Genomic DNA, 9,052 nt, shown 5'->3' with positions numbered 1-9,052 from the left:
TGACAAAAGCATTCTTGAATCATTTCTCTTCGCTATCTTTCGCCTAAGAAACAGCTCACCAATGCCGTTTTGGGAGATTAGTTATGTTTCTATATCAGGAATTAAACGTTTTCGATGTGAATAAGAAAGTTGGGTGCAGTACACCAAAGTTAATTTTACAACGTCCTTATCACATATGAATTACAGAATCACAAGTGAGCTTCGGCGTCAAGCCTCACATTCATTGATAAAAATGTATCGCTCTTTCTAATACTTCATCGCGGTATCATAGCAGTCCTACTTCATTTTAATGCAGCTAGTTTTAATAAATTTAGCTTGGTTTAGGTTTGCTGAAGTTTTACAGCGAACATAGTTTCACTTGCGAATGTGACACTTTTTGACTGGGAATTTTTCCTTACCAATTCAACTTTTGATACCCATTCAACAAAGCAGAGCTTTTTCATTCATTCAACTTTTTCCGACGTTGAACCAATGCAAAAAAGAACGGATTTGCTCACCGTGTTTGAGACCTACCCACAGTTTGAGCGGACAGTTTGACTGGTTTGGGCATTCGATGCCAAAAACAGTAAATCGAACTCTTTTCGAAAACTTTTAATCGTTTACAAGCCCATTGCCATTTATGTGCATTGTAGTTCATAGTCTGATAAAAAAAACTAGCTTTTTGACTGAGGTCAACCCAAAGCATGCAAAGACGCATGCGATGACGTCTATCATCGTTCTTGCAGTAGCTAAGCTGCAATTACGGTGCAGCATTTCTTAAAAAGCTAACACCAATTTTCCGTACCACTTTAATTCAACAACTTAATAAACGTATTGAGAAGTTTCTTTCATTTCACTAGCAAACTGAAACCATCACGTGCAGACCTTTTTTTCTTCGCAAGAATCAACGTTGAAGGCTTTCGCACCGCTCTTGTCAATGTTTTTCTTTCGCCCGGTGAAGCTTTATTTCTTTTTAGCCTTTCCTTTTTTCTCTTTCCTATCAACGGCTATCAAACAGGGCTGTCTGTAGCTCATACCACAACCAGCAAACCAACCGATTTTTACATTGAATCAAAGTCTACTGTACAAGCGTTGAATCTATGTAAAAAGGAATACTTTGCTGGCTGGGACAAAATGTCTAGTTGCGGAACAAGAGTTTCAATCAACAATACGTCATTTTTACGAAGATACACCACAACAATGACACAGAGTCCTTTGGGTTCAACACGAAGGGCTTCTCTCGTCAAGTGAAAACTTCCATTTTTGTCAAGCATTGGTTTCGCTGCATGGTGTGAGTAAAGAAACGACACGGACCAAAATAGGTATATCAGCGTGCATTGCTAATATCATGCTTCGACATGGAGGTTGCACTTGTCTGGTATTGGAGATGACTATTTGAAAAGCACCAGGAAGTGCAAACGGTTAAAAAAACGTCAGTGTTAACACTATTAACGCTAAACGGAACTTTTCCGATCACAAAAGCCAACCATGACGAACAGACTGTGGTTATTTTTGATTGTAGTTTCTGTGGTAGGCCTATTAACAAATTTTCGGATCAAGCGAAAATTTTAATTTATTTCTTTTGATAACGCCATATAAAACAGTGAATGAAACTTCCAAAACAATTGCCAAGTTGGGTTATAATAGTTTGTTACATGATCAGCAATACAACAAAACCCATAAATAAGTAGGCTACGGTAATCATCTAGTTAACCACCACCAAAGTTAGTTAGCCACCATCAATTATCTTCAAATGTTTTTCGATGGCAGCCGCCTGGGTCACACAAGCAGCAGCAGTAATATGCGAGTGCCAAGTATATTTCTTCGAAAAAAATATTTCCATGGACAGTGTAAACTATTTGTTTGGCTTATTTCATTCTAAGCTTTAATTTAATGTTTGTAATTGAGGAAACTTAGTTCTGCAGCATTTTCTCTATGCAAGCTATCAAAACTATTTGGTTTAAATTGAATTAGTTTGTTTTGTGCCTTACAATCTTCGTAACAATTCTTTTTACTTTTATGGATGGTTAAATTGTTAAACATAAGCTGTTTTAAAATTATAAAAAAAAGTCAACAAAATCCTACCTGAAAAATGTTTTCTGTTTTTTAAAAACTACTGGGATTTTTTCCACTGATGCAAAATAAATACACCTAACGGATCTTTTTCCTAGCTTCAGATTTAAACAGCTTGTGGTAAGTTTATAGTTGAAATAATCCATATCAAATAACTCAGTCAGAGTATAAGTTTTGAGCAAGCTCCACTTAGCTTTGAAAATACAATGCTTTGATTTTTTTATACCAGATGAAAAAATTGTCTCTTACACGTATATCACAAACAACATGAAATAATTGTTTTCCGTCATAAGTTGGTTTATCATGCCAAAGCCGAAATTTGTTGATATCTTGGCTTTTGTTTTTTCTACTTTCTCGAGTAGCTATTTGCCAGGTCAGTTTTTAATAAAAAGCAAGCATGGTGGGACTCTGTAAACTTTGTGACCTTCTATTGCCACCCTGTTGCTGGTTTTGGACCTAGTAAACTACATATTTACATTTAGCGTACAGCTTCTGTCTTGATGTTTTTCACTGTAATGAGAAAGAATAAAAACAAATATAAAAATATTCTAAAACATTCAAGTTGAAAGATTTTTTACAAAAATTCTAGTTGCAGAAAGTTGTGGAAAAAGATGGAAAGAAGAAAAAGGTATAAATTCATATCACAGGTATGTAAATCATGCACAAATGTTATTTTTTAATTATGAGATAATCCATACAGGCCAAGAAACAACATCAGATTTTAATTTTGAAGATGTTGAGAAAATGATACTTTTTTACTTTGATCCTACTTCATACAGTATAAATGTTGATATTTTTCCAATACTTCATAAAGAGAAAAGATTTTTGCCAAAAATAACGAAACTTGCTCAAAATCCCATCTGTGTTGTACGCAAGCCGCTTCTTCATGTAAAGTTCCAGTAGCGCAACCTAGAGAGACGCATACTTAAAATATGCTGTCGCATGCCAGCGCCAAAGGGAAAAGCATTGGTAGCCACTTTAACAAGTCGAAATTCTGCCACTGAAATTAACTAGAATGCAACCGCCAACCAATCAGAACATGTTATAAGAGGCTGCTGTCCAATTGTGAACCTTCTAGCACTCATCCAGAGCGTTAATGCTTGTTTTGAACTTTATTTGGTAATTAAAGAAGAAAAAGAGCAATAGCAGTAGTGGGAATCGAACCCGCGTCAATAAAATGACTACTTTCTAGCCTTAACCCTAACCCTTAAGCCAACCAGCTGACAAAAAATCCATCACTTAATTTGCTTTCTATCATCTTCTTTTCGCCATTTTTTACGTCACTTAAACCGTAGCTTATGATTGGTTGGCGGTTTCATTCTAATCAATTTCAGTGGCAGAATTTCGACTTGTTAAAGTGGCTACCAAAAACATTTGTCAAAAACCATATTTTTTTTTTTATTTCGAGTATGGTTATTGTAAAAATACAGTGCAACATATAGTGCACTAAAAACGCTGACTAAGGTAAAATGAAAGGCAATTGAACGTAAAGTTGAAAGAACATTGGTCGAGTGTCAACTACATATATGTACTTACTGTTGCAGGTTCTTGAACCTCTACGGCCCAACATGTAAGAATAGACCTAACCGTTTCATGTCTCGATTTGGAGTTAACATGCCACCTACACGCTACTTCAATACCAGAAAGGACGCCACTAAGAGAAGAACAGCATTTAATGTACGTTGTAAATCTGCATATTTTCAACTAGTTCTGTTTGAATTAATTGGTTTACAAACTTTGATTCTTGTTGGGGCGGATTGAATACTCTTCATTATTAAATCGGTTAGCTTTAACCTCAACGCATTAGATATTTTTAGCTCTGCACTTCAAGTAAATCTTGAAGGGATCACTTTGGGTTTTATAAAATTTCGTTACTCTAGCCGTCCATCGCAATTGTTTTAAAGTCCTAGTTTAGGTAATTGCTGCTTTGCATATTAAAAGCGTATTCAAGACGGGTATCTCCATTTGTTACGCTTGTACAATTTGTATCAGCCTTTTACTAAAATTTCCCTTTTGTGACGTGCAAATAAATGATTAAAATAATCCTCTGTTAAGTTATGATTGCACTGAGGATGCTGTGATATCGAAATCGATTTATGATAAAAAAAAAATGAGGCTGGTATAGCCTGGTACACTGTTTGTTGCATTGAGTAACAAGGCTTATACTGTTAAGTTATTACTTATTTCCTCGAGGAAACCGAAGATGTTCCCTCAGTCAATGTAAAGTAAAATACTAAACTTAATTAATAAAAGGAAAATTCTTTCTGTAAATTCTTATTGCTCAGTTGATTAAAACAAACACTTTAGCACGAAATCGTAAATGTAAGTAAATGCGATGACGAGCATCCCAGCTAATGTCATCTGCAACCTGACATAAACGGTTAAAAAGCATGTTCTTTAGAGCAATGTAGACTACGATTATTACAATGTTGAGTACTTGAGTAGCCTACAATGTAAAACATAAAACAGTTTCACATTACGCATGTTCATTGAGCAAGGTTTTCGTTGGTAACAAACAAAGTTAAATGCTTGGAAGGGGCGACATACACTTTTAAAGTGTAAATTCTTGCGATTGTGTTTAAAGAAGAACATTGGCTCATAACATTGAAGAAAAAAGTATCATGCAATAATAGAATGTAAACAAACAATTCACAGCAAAATTTGAATTTTAAACTAGTTATTACTTTAATTAAAAATCGATGTTTATGTTGTCAGTATGTAGGCTGTATTAATATGGCGTTCTTAGTCTCCAATACTTGCAATTGCATAAAAGTCTCAAAAGCAAAGTTGCGTTTTATTTCATCTCACTTTCGTTTAGGTTTTTTAACGTTCTAAAAAGTAGAGCTTAACCTAATCAGCATGAGTTGCCTTATTTATATATTTTTAACATGGTTGGACGTTGATGTAGAACCAAGCATATTTTGCTAGCAAAAAATCATTGTGTAAAGTTAATACAAAATTTAAGTGGAAGTAGGAACGCTAAGAATAATTTCCGCATGAAAAATGACGTCATTGAAAACGATGCTTCCTTGAACAGCAAACTTATTAAGTATACTTGGAGTCAGAAAACTTGTCTTATTACTGTAATAATAACGGTGAGTCACACATTCTTCCTGTGTATCGCTATAGTAGAGCATGTACAAAGTGGAATGAATACTCCAGGTTTGTTAGTATTTAGTATATTCAGAACTTGTCAGGTAAAAACTTATATTCAGAAGGTGGGCGTCTTGAAAATACTCTTGCGCTTTGAGTTATGACAGATTTTTATTTCAGAAAAATAATACAGTGTTGCACAAAACCTTAGTAGATGTTATTTGTCAAAACAACTGAGCTGTGTTCTCATACATTTCTCGGCCAATGTATCTTAAAAAGTATGGGCTACTTAGATTACTGTATTTCCATACATTGATTTTTTTATTTCCACGGTCAACGTTGGGCAGAAAAGACATAGTTCGTAAAAACCGAAACAATTTTGAGTGTGTTGTAACTTTTTCCTTGCAATTTGCCGAAGGTTTAACATTTTGTAATTAAACAGCTGTCAAATGATGTCAGAGCTTCCTGTTATAACGTGAACATTACCTTACAAGATATAAAAAACTTTTCGCTTGACTGCAAGCAATAGCCTGTATGAGTTTCAATGGAAGAAGCATACTTTTCTTTGGCAGTGCAGTAGGGATACCCAAGCCACCAAAATATGTCCTTTTTACACGATTCAGGGTCTGCAGATATTGAATCAATGTAAAAAAAACGAAATTTACTTGCTCGGTCAGTATTTGAGTTTCACTAAGTCTACTTGAAAGTTAGCTATGGCTAAGCTTGGCTAGTTGCAGATTTTCAGGCTTAAGAAGACCCCCCTTAAGTGGTCTACAAGGGAATACGTATAGAGAATAGGAAAGACATGAAGTTTTTTTTAAAAGTTTGATTCATATTATAACATGCAATTTTCATGACTTGGTTTTTCCCCATTGCTTCCAACGTAGCAATAGTATGACAACAGACAAAAAGTTGTAGCCTACAGTACTTTCCAAAGCACTAAGTAGAAAAACACGTAGCTAGCCAAAGAAATGACTGGTTGAGCATTCAAACTATTTGTTGTAAGTTTTATTGTTAATAGTGACAATTGTATTCAACTTGTCTGACAAGTTTAATATGTTTGCTTGGGCGTTTAAATGGCCTTAAATACAATATGTAAGAGCTGTTCTAGCAAGCAAATGAAACTTTCAGTGCTATAAACCGACATCAGCCTCAGAAACTTTGTTTTGCGTCAGAGAATATGGCAATGAAAGCGACAATTTTAAGTGCTCAAAAAGGCTTTACCAACGTTTGCATGCTTTGAGACTGTAATACAGTGATTCTCAACGGGGGCGGTACCGCCCCTCAGGGGGCGTTTTGATTTTTTTGGGGGGGCGGTATGACTACCTCGGCTTAAGGGGGCGTTTTGATTATTAGGAGGTATTCTTTAACCCATCTACCGCCCAGCATAAAGGTTTCGTCAAAGAGCTCGTATCTTCGTGGTAGCATTTCCTATCTCATACCTGGTGGAAAAATGATTCAGCTGTGTTGTTCTGCTACATACCAAAAAGCGAAACTCACTTGACATATCCATAAGAGATGATCTTCGAATTTTTCTCACTGGCTTTACACCGGATGTGAAGAAACTGGCATTTTCTCACCAAGCCCAAGATTCACATTGACTACTACTAGGCCTATACTGTTTTCATGCTCGCAAATATATATTTGCTTTTCATCAAATATAGTTACACTAGTCTCTAAAACCCTCAGCCTAACAGCCTGTTTCACCCTAACAGGGGATCATCAGAAGGTCCTTATATTCTAATATAAATATAATTCTATTTGAATAAGGACCTTCTGATGATCGCCCTTTTAGGGTAAAACAGGCTGTAAGGGTTTTAGAGACTGGTAATAGCCTATATTTGATGTAATTCGCTCTGCTTGGCTTTTTGCTTGGCATTGAACACTTTTTGTAGTATTAATTGTTTTATATTCGCTTTTCGTAATTAATCGTTTTTGTTGGGGGGGGGCGGTAAAATTTTGCCAGTTCATGAAGGGGGCGTTGGGCCAAAAAACGTTGAGAAACACTGCTGTAATAGATGATATTCAGCTGTCAAATTGAACTGAATTTTTCACGTAATACGACCAGTGCTGAAACTGATTTTATTGGTTCATAACTTCTCAAAAAAACTTTTTAAAAATTAAATATGTTATTGAAGCAAGAATTTGATTTATTTTTGTGACAACAGTTGTCCAAAACAAGTTAATAACTCTGTTGAAACTTAAACAAAAAACCGAAATAAGTAGGCTACTGGTGCCTAAAAAGTATTTTTTGATGTTGTGTTATGATTTCCAGACAGTTTCTTTGTAAACTTTTCAAGATAAATTTTGGTATTTTATAAAGCTATTGGTATTTCATCAATAAACTTTTCAAGATCAAAACTTTTGGTACTTTATAAAGCTTTTTCAGACTGAGAAAACCTCTTTGGAAGCCTAATCCTGGCAATTTTGCATACGTAGAGACTTTGAACTACTGAAGTCAGCTTGGGAATGTGGCTGAATGGAGGAGTGTCGTTGAAATGCGTCGCTCAAGCGCATACCCCCAGAGTCAGACCAGCGACGCTTGACCTTGCCGTTTTTTCGTTCACAAAATAGAGCGTTTAACCAACGCGCTTTCTGGACGGACAATTATCAAACCGTATAGTGCAGGGTAATTTCGTTCTTCCATATGCCATGTAGGGTTAATAGTATTAACTGCATCACTCGCTTGCAAAATTGTCAGAGCACCGATCAGTAGCATTTTGAAGCATTGTACACCTGGCAACTGTCATCGGAGCTGTAAACTGCGCCCTACACTATTACTAGATAAAATAACACAAATGTGATGTATAAGTAGCCTATGTGTCATTTTTAGATGTTTTATTACTGAAAATTCACAATGTTGTTAGTGCATCTTCTAGCAAATAATATAATTAATGTAATTTTAAAGTAATATTGAATCAGTACAGCAACATCTAGCCGTGTTTCATTAAATATTTTGATGCACAAGGTAGATTTTGTACAACAGTTGTGTTGGAGATTGTGAGAAGCTTTACCTTTGAAAGTTACCAAGAAACACGCTTCGTGATAGTGATCATATAAGTGAGGTCATCAGCACAGCACGTTCAAGAAGTGACGTGTTGGCTTGCACAATATCACATGAGAATAGTATGGGGAAGCAGTTGCTGCCGACAACCCTGCCAGCTCATAGCTGGACCGTTTATTTATACGAATAAATGATGTTTTACCAAATTCTTTTCCCTGAGCGGACCTGTAGATTTAAAAATGTAAGCTATTAATTTGTGTTGTCTTTGATAAGACAACTTTACAAAACAAAAACAAAAAACAGACAAAAAAAGCTAAATTTGCAAGTGCGTTGAGAAAATTCGCCGAAGCATGTTGGTGCTGTAGATTTTCACATATAATTTAGTTTAGTAAGTATTAGTAAAAAGTAAAATAAAAATAAATCATTACTAACGTGTTGGGTCGAAAATCGTAGCTGACTTTAAGAAGTTCTGTGAAAAGTTTATTACAGTACACAGGGCGCAAGTTAACTACCTTTGACTTGGCAGTAGCGGACTCACTGCGTTTCTTCATAATACCAGTGAGTGTATATTCAATAGTTAATGATCATTCCGTTTTCCAAGTTTCTAAAAAAACGTGGTTTAACTAGACCTAACTTCAATCTTACTCCTTCATTCTCCATAAAGGCAACAAGTCAACTTTTATTTTTAATTAACTTATAGCTTTTTGTTGAATTTTTTGTAGCCTATCCCCACGTCAGAAAACTGTAGTATACCTAAAAAGTGCACATTTAAACTGTAAATAAGGTTTAACTTTAAAAAAATAATAATAATAATGAAATAGGCTAATAAGTTCAAAATCAGAACAGTTGCATTTTCGTGAGAGTACATAGCTTACAACCTATACGCAGTTTTGCAGGTGACAA

General features: G+C 35.3%; 1 protein-coding gene across 1 annotated transcript in view; it reads left to right on the top strand.

Moving 5' to 3' along the window:
• LOC145781138 (solute carrier family 2, facilitated glucose transporter member 5-like) overlaps positions 1-9,052 on the top strand; it is a 177,474-nt gene that overhangs the window by 48,098 nt on the left and 120,324 nt on the right. The gene's annotated exons all lie outside the window — the stretch shown is intronic.

The sequence above is a fragment of the Aplidium turbinatum genome, chromosome 12 (genome assembly GCF_918807975.1).
Source record: "Aplidium turbinatum chromosome 12, kaAplTurb1.1, whole genome shotgun sequence".
Taxonomy (NCBI): Eukaryota; Metazoa; Chordata; class Ascidiacea; order Aplousobranchia; family Polyclinidae; genus Aplidium; species Aplidium turbinatum.
Note: the sequence above shows the minus strand (reverse complement) of the source record. Positions and strands in the feature narration are given on the sequence as shown.